The sequence below is a fragment of the Neolamprologus multifasciatus genome, chromosome 9 (genome assembly GCF_963576455.1).
Source record: "Neolamprologus multifasciatus chromosome 9, fNeoMul1.2, whole genome shotgun sequence".
Classification (NCBI taxonomy): Eukaryota; Metazoa; Chordata; class Actinopteri; order Cichliformes; family Cichlidae; genus Neolamprologus; species Neolamprologus multifasciatus.
The window spans coordinates 26,386,890-26,400,452 of record NC_140447.1 but is presented as its reverse complement, the minus strand read 5'-3'; the positions used below and the strand labels follow the sequence as shown (position 1 = coordinate 26,400,452).

General features: G+C 39.0%; 1 protein-coding gene across 1 annotated transcript in view; it reads left to right on the top strand.

Annotated features, from left to right (window-relative positions):
* Positions 1–1,377: 1,377 nt before the first annotated feature.
* The window catches only part of LOC146511683 (cadherin-18), a 198,378-nt gene continuing 186,192 nt past the window's right edge, over positions 1,378–13,563 (top strand). Inside the window, exon 1 of the mRNA XM_085173055.1 lies at positions 1,378–1,662. The gene's annotated coding sequence lies outside the window, so the exon portion shown is untranslated. The remainder of the gene's footprint in view (positions 1,663–13,563) is intronic.

Genomic DNA, 13,563 nt, shown 5'->3' with positions numbered 1-13,563 from the left:
GATGTACTTTGTTGTATAATTGAATTCATTCAGAAAGAGTATCAAGTTTTTACTCCACTTTTTGCCCTCCATAGTTTCAGTGAAGTGTGTGTTATTTGAAAGCACCTTAAGGCTCATAATGGTGCACCCACAGAGAATTATCAGCTGACAGTTCTTTAAAAATATATATATTTTATTTTAAACATACTTTGGCTCACTGCTTTTTGTTTTAGAGTGTACAACACACTGCTTCATTGGACTTTCCACCATTCTCATTAACAGCATTTCCAGCCAAAAATGAAGTTGTTTAATGAGGGATAGACTTTTCCAGTTCAAATAGCTCAAATGAATAAAGTTAGCTGACCAACTTAGTGGAGCATTTAGCTGCGGTACAGACAGACTTTTTACTTATTAGTTAGTGGGTACAAAACTTGCTGTGTGGCCAGAGAGACAGATATAAATGAATATGTTACTGTTCTTCATATGTGCTAGATGTTTAATGAGCTAGCTCTTCCTGAACAAATCGAACATTCTAAATTTATAAGGAAACCATATCAATTTGTATTTACGCGTGATACTGCAGGAAAACAGTATATGTTCTACTGTTTGTCCACTCATAGATCATGGGAACACACATCACCATAGGGCTCTTGTTTAGAATGTATCATTATATAATTTATACACTTAAAACGTTATAGTGTGCGTCTACAGAAAGTCTGTAAGGGACTTGAAGGTTACTTTCTTAAATTCTAATGGGTTGAGGAGATGCTGTCTGGTAAATTTGCGGCAAGATAAAACAGACTTAAATTATACCTCTCATTTCTTTATATTTTGCTTCCAAGGAGCCAGATATTCTTTTAATTTTGCCTTTCACAGCCAAAATAAATAAATAAATAGGCACAAACTGCAGTGTGATGCAAATAGTGTAGCCAGAAAACAAAGAGGAAAAGCTCAGGGACCGCATCCTTTTGTAGAATATAATTTGATGCTAAAGAAAGTTGTTTGGAACTATGTTGAAAGAAGCTAAAGTATTTAGAAAGTCTGGGTTAAGAAAGAACGTATATTGTTTGAAAGGCAGTTGCCATAAAGAATCCCAGGTTGATTACCTGAAGTATAAACTGCGTGAACAGAGGCGAGCTGAACTCTGAATGTGAAGTGAGGAGAGAGGAAGAAAGAGAGAGAAGCTAGTTAACAGCTGCTGCATATTTGAGCTGACGAATGGTTCTCCATACTACGTGTAACACTCCTCTGCTGGACTGTTTCTCATATAACATAACCACACACACACACGCACGCATCACCACCACCACCACCACCTCCCCCGCCTCCCCCATTGCATCCCATTCCAGCCTCAGCAGATACCCTCTGCTCTGTTCACTGCGCAGATCCAGCCCTTCAGTGGACTGTGCCATTTGATCCATGCAGAAGATGATTCACGCTTTGCGATCTGGGAAGTAAGAGCGGCGGAGGAATCCCTCCCTCGCCCCCCCTCCTCACCACCTCCCCTCCACATCCATAATTCAGCATTTGCGCTTTCTTCCTCTTCCTCCCCTATTTTTTTTTTCTCCTTTCCTCTCCTCTGACTGCTATTGCTGCTGCTAAACGTGTTTCCTCCTGTAACCCATCCACAAGCTGAAGTATCAGTCATCTGTAAACCGCCCATCTGGAACTCAAGCTGCACAGGTAAGGTGAGAGCAAAACAAAGCGCTTTGCCTTTACAAGCTTCGGAGTTTGTGGTGTATGAAATGTATGCTGGCTGAATGCATCTTTCAAAGTCTTGTGGATGAGTCGCTTCCCAATTTATTGTTTAATTCACATTTAGTAGCAATTAGATCTTTTTTTTCTTCAGGAAGGATTTGGTGACACTGTTGCTATGGTAGCTTAGTAAACCAGCCAAAAGCTAACTATGTAATGGTCTTTAACACATCGGGGGTGGGGGGTACATTAGACATTTCTTGAGCATTACTTGATGGCATACAATAAAGTTTAATGTCCCCTTGCAAGTTACTAATCCCAAACCCCACCACAGACAACCAAACGCAATCAGGGTTCCCACAGTCTGCAGGCAGCTCTTCCTTTAGCAACTCATAATGAGAAACATTGAGATAAACGTGTGAATTCAGTTAGTGAACTCTTGGTGGAGCTCAAAGGAAACTGCACTGTGTTGCTTTGCCAAACAGACGCACACTTACTGGCTGAAACCCACTTCTCTGTATTTTATGGTACATCCTGCTTCAGTGGGACTTGGCATATACCAACTGTTGATCACAGGAACTGTGGAAAAATGCATCAGTTTCTACCTTTTAAAATGGAGCTTTTGTATAAATGTGTTGAAATATGCTGTTGAAGGCACTCAGTTACTTATTGTCCTTTATGCTGGTTGTTTTCCTTCAGAATGGGGGGTGGTAGATTTTTATGAAGTTAACTGTTGTACTGCATGACAGATTTTTTAGTGCATTCTTCTCTATTATACTCTCACACACTCACACACACACACACACAGAGCAAAATGTGGCGAGAGGTTGATATGCAACCCCAGCCCGAGGGAAGGGAATTGATTTGATACTCTGTGGCATAGCTTTAAGTTGATTTCATGTTGACTCTCTGTTTTATAATGCAGCCGGTGTAAGACACGCTGCTGGAAAGAGCAAAAGGGAACAGACAAAGAATGTGTAACATCTCAGTGAGGCTGGCTGTTGATGTGCTCCTACATGAGAAAGTATTGAGGTGCACTGAAGCTGAAGTCTGACGCAAGATTGTCAACACAGCTGGATTTCAAAGAGTCTGGCTCCGAGTGCGATACTGTTGAGATTTTTTTTCAATCGAGTAAGACAACACCCAAGAAGTGATGTTTACTGAGTAAAACAACCTGTGAGAAAGCAGATTTCACCGCTTGTTCACCGTAATTGATTTGGACTCTTTCTAGTGTTGGTTTTATCTCATCAAACAGATTCATTTTTTTATTATTATTGTTTTTTGCGATATTTGTCATGTCAAGGCTTAGGGTATATCCACACGTACCCGGGTATTTTTGAAAACGCAGATTTTTCTATGCGTTTGCACCTTTCGTCCACACGGAAACGGCGTTTTTGGTCACTGAAAACGGAGATTTTTAAAAACTCCGGCCAGGGTGAATATTTTTGAAAACTCCGTTTTTGCATTTACGTGTGGACGAGAGAAACGGAGAAAACGCAGCATCAAAGGTGTGCGCATTTTTTGACGTCACACTGTGCGCCACGTTATTGTTTCGGTGAAATGAATTTCTACAATACTGTTACTGTTAATTGTTCTCTCTGCAGTGTTTAAATGCTTACATATACACACACAGTTACTGTCCCTCCACACATACGACTGGGTTCTGCTTCTATGCCCCAGCTCTGTTTACTTTTTCCCACCGAGGCTTCTAGACTTCTGATTGGCCAACATTTCTGCACGGTTAGGAATATATCGCCACCTGTTGCTTTGGCATGTTCCTAGCAGCATTTTCCTTCATTTCTGCCTTTACGTGTGGACGGGATTATTTTTTAAAACGAAAACGGAAAATCTCCGTTTTCAAAAATACCCGTGTACGTGTGCCATACGCGGTCATGTTTTTCCACTTCTGGCTAACAGCATTGCTAAAGATTCTCATTTGAATGGGGCACCAGCAGCACTGTGGTTTAAAAAAAATTCAGTATTTTGCAAATGTATGAATGAAATGGTAAACAGTTTATGTGAACAGTTATATTTGTCTTAAAATGGTATCGTAAAAATTTAGTAGCAGTTAAAAGAATCAAAAACAGAGCATCATCAGTTTTATATCAGATTGGCTGTATTTACATTGATTTAGCCAATGCAAATTTTGTTGTTGTTTTTTTCTCTCAAGCAACATTTTTAGCGATGTCACAACTCTCCTGCTAATCTGTCTTTAAAGAGGTGTTCATGCTGTGCACTTCTAAGAGTTCACCTTTAAGTCTCTTTCTGCCACTGATGTCAAAGCTAATGTTGCACCTTGTAGATTGTGAGGCTTAATTTTAATTTTGGTAGAATATCAATATAAATTCCTGTGGGGGTGTTTGTTTTTTCTTGTTTTGTTTAGTTTTTTTGTTTTTGAATGAGTCCTGAATGCAATTATTCATCGTGATTAATCTTAATTTGCCAGAAATAGAACAACCATATTGTTTTCAATGGAGCAATAGCTGCGGCATGAACATATTAGAAACCAAGATTGATTTAAATCTATATTGGGTGTGCAGTATGATAAAGAGTTTCTGTCCCTTGTTTACCAAATTGTTCTATTTTGAGTTCACTGGCTCTCACTAAGTCATTGCATTGACTACAAGAGATTGCGATCAACCTGTTTTTTTTTTATTACAGCGATTCCGCAGTGACCGTTTTCAGCCATGATATCAGGCAGTTTTCGTGAAACTGTATAGGGTTGGGGGGAACAACAGCAAGACAAACAAAGGCAACCCACCCGTTGGTAGTGTGATAACATTAGAACAAGTTCTGCTGACATTTTTCTAATTAATGACATCTTGTGTCAACTGTATCCTTTTAAAACTTGGCTCCTGACAGGACTCCTGAGGGCCGTACAGATTAATGGCTTGGCAAAGTGTGTTGAACCTAAAATCTGAGTTTCAGCATCATAAAGGCAATTCTGTTTTTACCGTGCTAGACCTCTATGGTAACATCTGTGCTACAGTACTGGCTTCTTCTTTATTATTATTATTATTATTATTATTATTATTATTATTATTATTATTATTATTATTATTATAATTATATATTTTTCATATATATATATACTGGCAGCACGGTGGCACGGTGGTTAGCACTGTTGCCGCGCAGCAAGAAGGTCCTGAGTTCAATTCCACCATCAGGCCGGGGTCTTTCTGTGTGGAGTTTGCATGTTCTCCCCGTGTTTGCGTGGGTTCCCTCCGGGTACTCCGGCTTCCTCCCACCGTCCAAAGACATGCAGTTTGTGGGGATAGGTTAATTGGATAATCCAAATTGTCACTAGGTGTGAATGTGCGAGTGAATGTGAGTGTGAATGGTTGTCTGTCTCTGTGTGTTGGCCCTGCGACAGACTGGCGACCTGTCCAGGGTGTACCCCGCCTCTCGCCCTATGACAGTTGGGATAGGCTCCAGCGCCCCCCACGACCCTGAAAAGGATAAGCGGAAGCGAATGGATGGATGGATGGATGGATGCATCACTTACTCCCCTGACTCATTCTAGGCAGCTCAAGATCAATCCATTTTGTGCAGAAGAAGAGTTCATAAAGCATCAATTGTCCTCTTCTTTGTAGACATGCGCAGATTGAGGCTTTGGGTTATGCCATGCCAGCAAAGAAACTGGCTGCCATTAACTTGCTTCATAGTGCACAACTCTGGTCTGCTCTTCAGGTCAGGTTATCTATTCAGCAGTCAGCATATTGAGATGCTTGATTTCATGTATTTTTCCTACCAACTTACTCAAAGTTACTCTTAGTGAACAGAACGCTATTGAACTTTTGGTGGCCATCTTTAGATTTTCCACATAATACGGTCACAGACACTGTTGTGAAACTGTGTGTTTACATTTATCAAAATAGCCTCAGTCTTAGGAAGTCCGTACAATACAGCCGAACAAAGGGGGAACTAAATTTATGTCAGATCAGTAAAATAGATACTGTTTGAGGATTACCAATACAATATATAGAACAAATATGTTTTATTGTTATTGTTGCATTACCTAATCAGACATTAACAATTATAAAATTGTGACTGTGCACGATTGTGTACAACCCAGCAGAGGTTCAGGAAATTTCATTATGCGAATGAAATCATGAAACACAGAAGCTGAGGCATAATTCATTAATAATGAACATAATGCTCCTCTTGTTTGAATAGGGCTATTAGCAACGGATGGTCTGCATCTGGGTTTCAGAGCTAACAGGATTCCATTGTTGCACTTTCCGTATAGCTGTTGATTAAAAATGCCTCCAGCAGATAGGTGGAATTACCCAGCTGCTACCTGATACTGGAATACAATAAGTATAATGGTGCCAATGCTAAATTACTTTCATGCCACAGACTGAACTCTGCTTGACATGAACGACATGAAACTTTAAATGAGAACAAGAATTTCACACTTCTCAAATAGCTTGAAATACAGGGTTGAAAGATCCTTCCAGTTTTAAGGCTGCAACATATTTTTATATTTGCTGCTTAAAAATAAACATTAACTTTCAGTAATGCAATAGCTATATTTAGTCAGCAGTGTAGGCAACGCTGATGTTTATCTTCTCTGTACAATCATAAAGCTCTGCCTTCTTTGTCTGTCTTCAGTCTGTGCGCGATAGATTTCCTTCAGATGGAAAAGCTGCCAAAATGTCTTTCTACTGACATGTCAAACTGCATTCAGAAGAAACTCAAACCTTTATTCTAACACCTAGCTGACATCTGCCTCTTTTAGAAAATAACACTCCGAACCATCAAGAAAATGAATCTCCAAGTGGCTGTACTTTAAGAAACCTAGTGTTAAAGGCAAACGGATGATTGATCACTGTCTTGCTTTAAGAGTGAGGAAGTTGTGAATACAAGAGGGAACTTCACTCTCTGCGAGCACGATACAAAAGAACATTCTCTTTATTTGCATTTTACCAATTAAAAAGAAGCGTTTCAGTATTTCACATAAAAACTTTTATATTCAAAGTAATAGAGGGGAGAAGACAAAATGTAGTGCAGAGAGTAAGACAATTTAATAAAGCTGGAACTTTGAGTGGGAAAATGAAAAGAACAAAGTTAGGAAAGTAAGCGGCTTTGTAATTGTTTTCCACCTTTGAGGTTTTGCTCACTTTAAGAGTTTTTTTTTTTTTTTTGAATGTGTCCCAGGGGGAGCATCATGGCTCCAAATCCTCTTTGTGTGTCTAGGGAAGTGCCCTTTAAAAGATTACTTTGATGGCATTTCTTCATCATTACTCAGCTGGAAGTGAAAAGATAGAAAAGCTGTTTGAGAGGGGGTCTAACAAAGCAACAACAGTTCCGGGCAAATCCGAAATGCTTTCTCTAGTTTGAAAACACCTTCACCAGCTGAGCGTCTGTGATTCATACATCTGTTTGTCTCTCTTTTAGAAGCTAGAATTATCTGCTTAGCAATGAGAACAAAGGTATTTGGTTTTATAACAAACTTTTCACATCTGGAACTTTTCTAGTTCTTTATGACCTTCACCTTATTTTTCATCTGTGTATTGTTTTGTATTTTTGGCCGTGCAAACTGACCTTTACAATTTACCAACACATTCTCATTTCCAAGGCACCAAATAGGGAAGCATATGTGAGATATGCATAATGTGTTCTTTTCATCTGTGCCACATGGGTCAAGGCAATATTAGACACTGAGAGCAAATTGTTTGAAACGGTTATTTCTTGTCTTACAGATAACCAATATGGTTACAGTATAATAAAAGTCCACAGGAACATATTACAGTGCTCGGAATTTCAAGGCAGCACTGAAAATAAGGATTGAAATGTTGAACTACACATTGTTTGCGTTTAAACTTTAAAAGTTGTCTTGATGCATGCTCAAAAATCCAGGTAAGTAAATCCCAAAAGGTTGATTCTGTTCATCTGGATGTAGCGTTTTCAGCAGGAGAAACATTTCGTCACTCATCCAAGTGACTTCTTCAGTCTCAGCTGACTGCAGGTTTCCCAAACCATATAAACGGTATATTTGTACTTCGAAGAAGTCACTTGGATGAGTGATGAAACATTTCTCCCACTAAAAATGCTACGTCCAGATGAATAGAATCAACCTTTTGGGATGAACTTTAAGTTGTGTATAAATACAATAAAGAAACTTGTGTCGTTGTAGAATTACATTCTTTCTTTGCTATCTGCAACGGGTACCAAACATTCACATATAGGTTCCGGTGTACAGTCGAGTCTTAATAGCTTGCTTACAACTGGGCTCGTCAGGCACTCTTCTTGGCTGCAGTGGTTATTATTATATTTACATGCTTCCAGCTCCCGTTTCTGCTCGATGACAGCTCGTACGTTTCCTTTTTCTCCCTCCCTCGCTCACAGACACATAACGAGTATGGCAGTCCATTCTCCCTGCAGCACGGACTACACTGCCTATGATGCTACATTCTTTAGAGCTATACCGGTAGCATTCTGCCTATTAGCTTAGCACAACAACAACAGGCGCTCTCTCACCCAGGAAACACGCAAAGAGAGAGCGTCACCCTGAAACCATGGCAACCGTAACGCTGCCGCCTGGAACAACAGAGCGTAGCTGTCAAACAAAACCCAAACAGTCCTGACCCGCCACAATATGAAACAGGGAAGTACCGCCGTGTAATCCATTTATTTCAACAAAGTAACTGTATTCTAAATACCACCTTTTTAAACGGTAACTGTAACGGAATACAGTTACTCATATTTTGTATTTTAAATACATAACGGCGGTACATGTATTCCGTTACTCTCCAACACTGTCCCTATGATAGAGTCTCCACCATGTGTTTAGATCTGCTGCCACTGCTTTTTAGTCCAGTTCTTGCATACTTTGGTATGCCTTAGCCTTTTTTCAGTGCTTCCCCTTCTTAAGAAGGGATTTTTCCAGTTTCCCCAACTTTCTTTAAAGACAAACTTCACAATATTGTGAGATATATAACGTTTCTGGCTTATAGCTCTACTTATACCCCCCTAAATTACTACATGTCTACAATACTTATGTAGAAATGTGTCCCTTTTAAGGACTGAAAGATCTGTTCACACTATATGTATCACTTTTCCCAAGAAGGCTAGGAATGTTGTGCCCGGTGTGACAACTCAGATAGAATTAAGAAGTAATGTCTTTTGGATTAAAATGCCCCGTATCACAATAATAGCCTTCCACAAAATGCTAAAGTGCATTAACATGTGACTCCAAGGACTCCCAACCAACCTACTGAATGTGACAAGAAAGTGAGACCTAGTTGCGATACAGGCTGTAACCTGTTTGGTCTCATTTCATTGATCCCCAGTGATTCATTCCACATGGGGCACATTCATTCCACCAGCCATGTGTTTACTTTGATCAATGGGTCCAGTGGGTAAATACAAATGTCTGCTATCTTTTCCCTGCGTCCATACTAATCTCCTTGTACGTTCAGGTGTTGTTAATATATTGCAAAGATACTGATCAGTGAAGAACAGAGGAAAGGTCTTTCTTTCTTTCTTTCTTTCTTTCTTTTTGAAATGAAAATTATTCTCTCACAAATTTAAGAGGAAACTGGAATGCAGTAAAGCAAAAATGGTTCAAAATGGAAGATCAAAATCACAGTTTATTGCCTCAAGAGGCAGAAATACCTTCATGTGGCCAGTGAAGTGGATGTTGTTTCGAAAAGGTCCAGTTTTTCCACAGCTGATCTGCAGAGAGATTGCTCAAAGCAAACTCCACTGTTGTGTTAGGGAAAGAAAATCAAACAAAAAACAGAAAGTGATATATATATATATATATATATATATATATATATATATATATATATACCAGAGAGAGACAAATGTTGTTGTTTCGAGTGTGTCAACATAATAGGATGACAATATATTTGATCCAAGCCAGTTTATGTAATTAACATCACACACTCTCTCTCTCACACACACAGGCATTCAAACATTGTGGTGCATACGTTTGTGGATGCGCCCATTCTGTCAAAGTTGTGCTCTAAGTGCCTGCTTCAATTCACTGTGGGGATTCCACTCAAAGTGACGGTTTTAACATAGACTCAGGTTTCAAAGCCTAATATCAGACTTTAATGAAATCCTTGAGAAGTTGGATCAATGTAAATACTTCTTTATTATTATAAAATGATGACAAACAAGGTCTGTTTGTAATAATGCAGGAAGTTATTGTAACCTTCCCTCGCTAAAATACTTCAATTAATATCTTGACAAATGAAACTTTCACAATAAAAAATAATGTCATTTATTATCCAAAATTTAGGGTTAATGCACAAAAACAGTTGCCTTTTGTGTTGAAAGATAAAGACCTTATAGTGTTGGATAGAAACTCCAACAATCAGCCGACTACCTGAGAGCAAACTCTTGGGGACAGTGGCAAGGAAATCTTTCAGGAAGAAACTCTGGCAGAATTGGGCTCAGGGAGGGGCAGTGATCACCCACAACCAACTGGGGGGTGGTGGGAAAGAGAAAAATGATGATCAGATATGGAGAAAGGACAAAACACAGACTGTGGGAGAAATTTAATGACATTCCATCTGTTCACTGATGCATGACATGTGAGTGAAACGATCGGAGTGGATAAGAAATACTCATTCTGGGTGCATCATGGGAAGTCTCCCAGAAGCCTGTAGCAGAATAACGAAGACATGGTTCAGGCCCACCAGATCCAGCCCTAATTACAGTATAAGCTCTATCAAATTGGAAAATTTTAAGCCAAATCTTAAAAGTTAACAGGATACCTATTTCTGAGAACTCCTAAGTGGGAGCTGGTTCCATGGGAGAGAGAGTGCAATCTGACAGTGAAGTGCTCTATTGGAATTTTATGCTTCTATGAGATCCTTTACATCAAAATTGTGGCAGCATGTTAACATATGAAAAATGTAGGACAAAATTACATATACAATACTGTGCAAAAGTCTATAGCCATTGTTCTTTATATTTATCTGTTCTTTATATTATGTCTATAACATGAAAACATACATATAGACACAATGAAAGGCAAATTTAGAGTTTGAACAGTTTTAAAGATCTTAAAAGTCAATATTTGGTATGATCACCTTTGATCTTCAACAAAGTCTGAACTCTCATACGAAAGTGTTTTTGTAATCTTCAAAGTTAGTTCTCCAGACTTCTTGGTGGCCATTAAAAGCTCTTCTTTGTATGTTAACTGCCTCTTTGTTCCATTCTCTGTCAAGTTAATCCCACACTGCTTCTATAAATTTAAGGTCCAGGCTCTAGGAAGGTCAATCCATGATTTATAGTAATTCCAGATTATATTGCATGATGAATCTCAATCTCATGGCACTTTTAATTCCACTGAAAACACAATTGGCTGAAAAGTATTCCTATGACAAAGCTTTCACCTCAAGGTCTCAGGTCTCAAGATCTGCTGCAGATTTTCAGTCCACTCCTTGCATAATTTGGTATACCTCAGCCTTTTTTTCCATACTTTCTTCTTAAGAAGGAATGTGTCTGATTTCCTCAAATTTGCATAAAGGCAAACTGCACAACCTACTGAGATATATCATGTTTTTGGCTTATAGCTCTACCGATGCCTTGTTTTTGCAAAATTTGATGATGGGGCATGATTATACAAGAGCTTGTATGTGAGGAGAAGGATATTAAAGTCAATCTGGTTTTAACAAGGAGCCAGTGAAGAGAGGCTAATATGGGAGATTATGGGAGAACATGTGAAATTCTTGCAGAATTGACTTTGGTAAACCCACTCACTGGAAAGCACACAAATATAGTATTTTTTTTTTTTAAATATACCAAAAAGATGAAGAGGTTGAGCATGTAATATTTAACCTTGCCTCAGAGACATAAAAGCTGCTATGATAGACCTCCGTAGCATTAGGTGGTTTTACGTTCACCGTCGGCATTGCCGATAAAGTCTCAGTTTTAATCGCTTCCGATTCTAAATTATCGGTAGGTCTAATAACTACTTTTATGAGTTATTTCCCCCACGTGAAAAAAGTCGTTATCCAGTATCAGCACAGTATGACAGCAATATTCTCAGCAATAGCAATAAAGCTGCTATGTGTCAGGTCACAGGCTTTGACAGTCTTTGTTTAAGAATTCAATGGACCTACGGGGTAAATGACAAACCTCATTCTGTCTCCAAAATATGGCAGTTTGCAACAAACAGCAATCATATTATGCATGTGACCTAATGCAATCATAATCTGGCCTCAGCTGAGTCAGATCTCAATGGGTAACATGGAATGACAACATTTAAGCGCATCAATGGTCACGGAAACGAACGTGCAATGACTGTGTGACTTGTTAAAACTGCTCATTTTAACAAGTGACTTTGTCTTGTCTTGCAACATTACTCAACAAGGAGTGAATGTCACTTGCTGCTAAGGCAATTTAACTTGTGTAAAGAGCACTCGCAGATCGATTTGACTCTTGAAACTAGATGAGAGGCCTACCGTATTTCAAGATATTGACATAAAAAACAAATCATTGCATTTGCATCATTGCAAAACTGATTTCACTCAAGAACACACTTTTTTATCTTACTGAGGTTGAGCGATTTGCTTAAATTTTTATTGCTTCAAGGATTTAGGGGAACCTCTGCAAACCAGCTAAATTACATTCAAGAAAGGTCTATAAAGGTAAATATCCATATATCTATTTTTAACTCTTAAAATGGATTCAGTGCAACAGAAAAAAAAAATCCCAAATAGATTTACCATAAGAGATATCGCCTGACAGCTGAAAGATAAACTCACATAAAATCAATATGCTAAGCCTCTTAGCAAGATCTATTAACATAGGGCATTAAATTAGCTGCTATTGTCATTTACTGAAAAATGTTCGGATGCTAGGAAAGATGTGATATTTATATAGATAGCTTAAATAATATTTCATTATTTATTTTTGACAACCACAAATCAGGTATTTCATGGGACTGTGGCACAAATGGCCTTGAGTAGGTGAAATGAGGGAGGAGGGCGTTGAGTATTCCAGTGTGGAGGTACAGTCTTTAGCCATGACCTACTCTTTTTGGCCAATGGGAAAGAGAAGTGTGCCGGCATGATTAATGGTCATGATTACCTACTCAGAAAATGTGGTTTTCTGGCCCAGCAGCTTCACTTTTATGACTTAAACCTGGGGCAAGATGTTTCATCATGCAGGCAAAGCTGCACAAAGTGCATAGGCTACAGAAATGATGTGTGATGATGACCAAACATATCCCCGATGAATTGTTTACAGTCATGTGTTTGGCCTAAAAGGTAAAGACTCCTGTGGATTATTACATGTACATTTACGGTGATGTTTACCTAAATTGGCATCAAGAGTTTGCAGCCAGCAGGAAGCTACGCTTCTATTTTGCTCTGTGCTTGTGGGTTCAAAACAAAGAAGGAAAAAAAAAAGACTAATTCAATTACAAATTGTAGTGAGCGGGAAAGTGCTTTGTGGTTTAAACACTTCTAAAATTCCCATCAATGCAGGACCCGATTCTTCACTCGCTGCCACATATCGTGAAGAAACCGCAGATCAAAAGAATCCACTGAGCCAGGAGGGATTCACTGATGAAACCGAAAGATAGTTTTTGCATTTACCAATCCTGTCATGCGTTTGTGCGTTCAGTCAGGCATTACAACCTGTGCATATGCTGGAGCTTGTGGTTTTGTTTGTCCTTGTTTCTGCAGCACTTGTGTGCTAAGGAGATACCAGATGATGCTCCCAAATCATTAACCTAAAGATACTTCGTGCTACAAATACCACAGTGGCCCTCATTACAACTCAGCAACACTCCACCTCCACCAAATGATTCTCCATCGTGTCACTAAACCTCAAAGGTTAGCCCCTCTAAAAGGTTACAGCTGCGTGTGACATTTCCCTTGATGATTTATTTGGCCTGTTTTTTTGATAAATATCAACTAG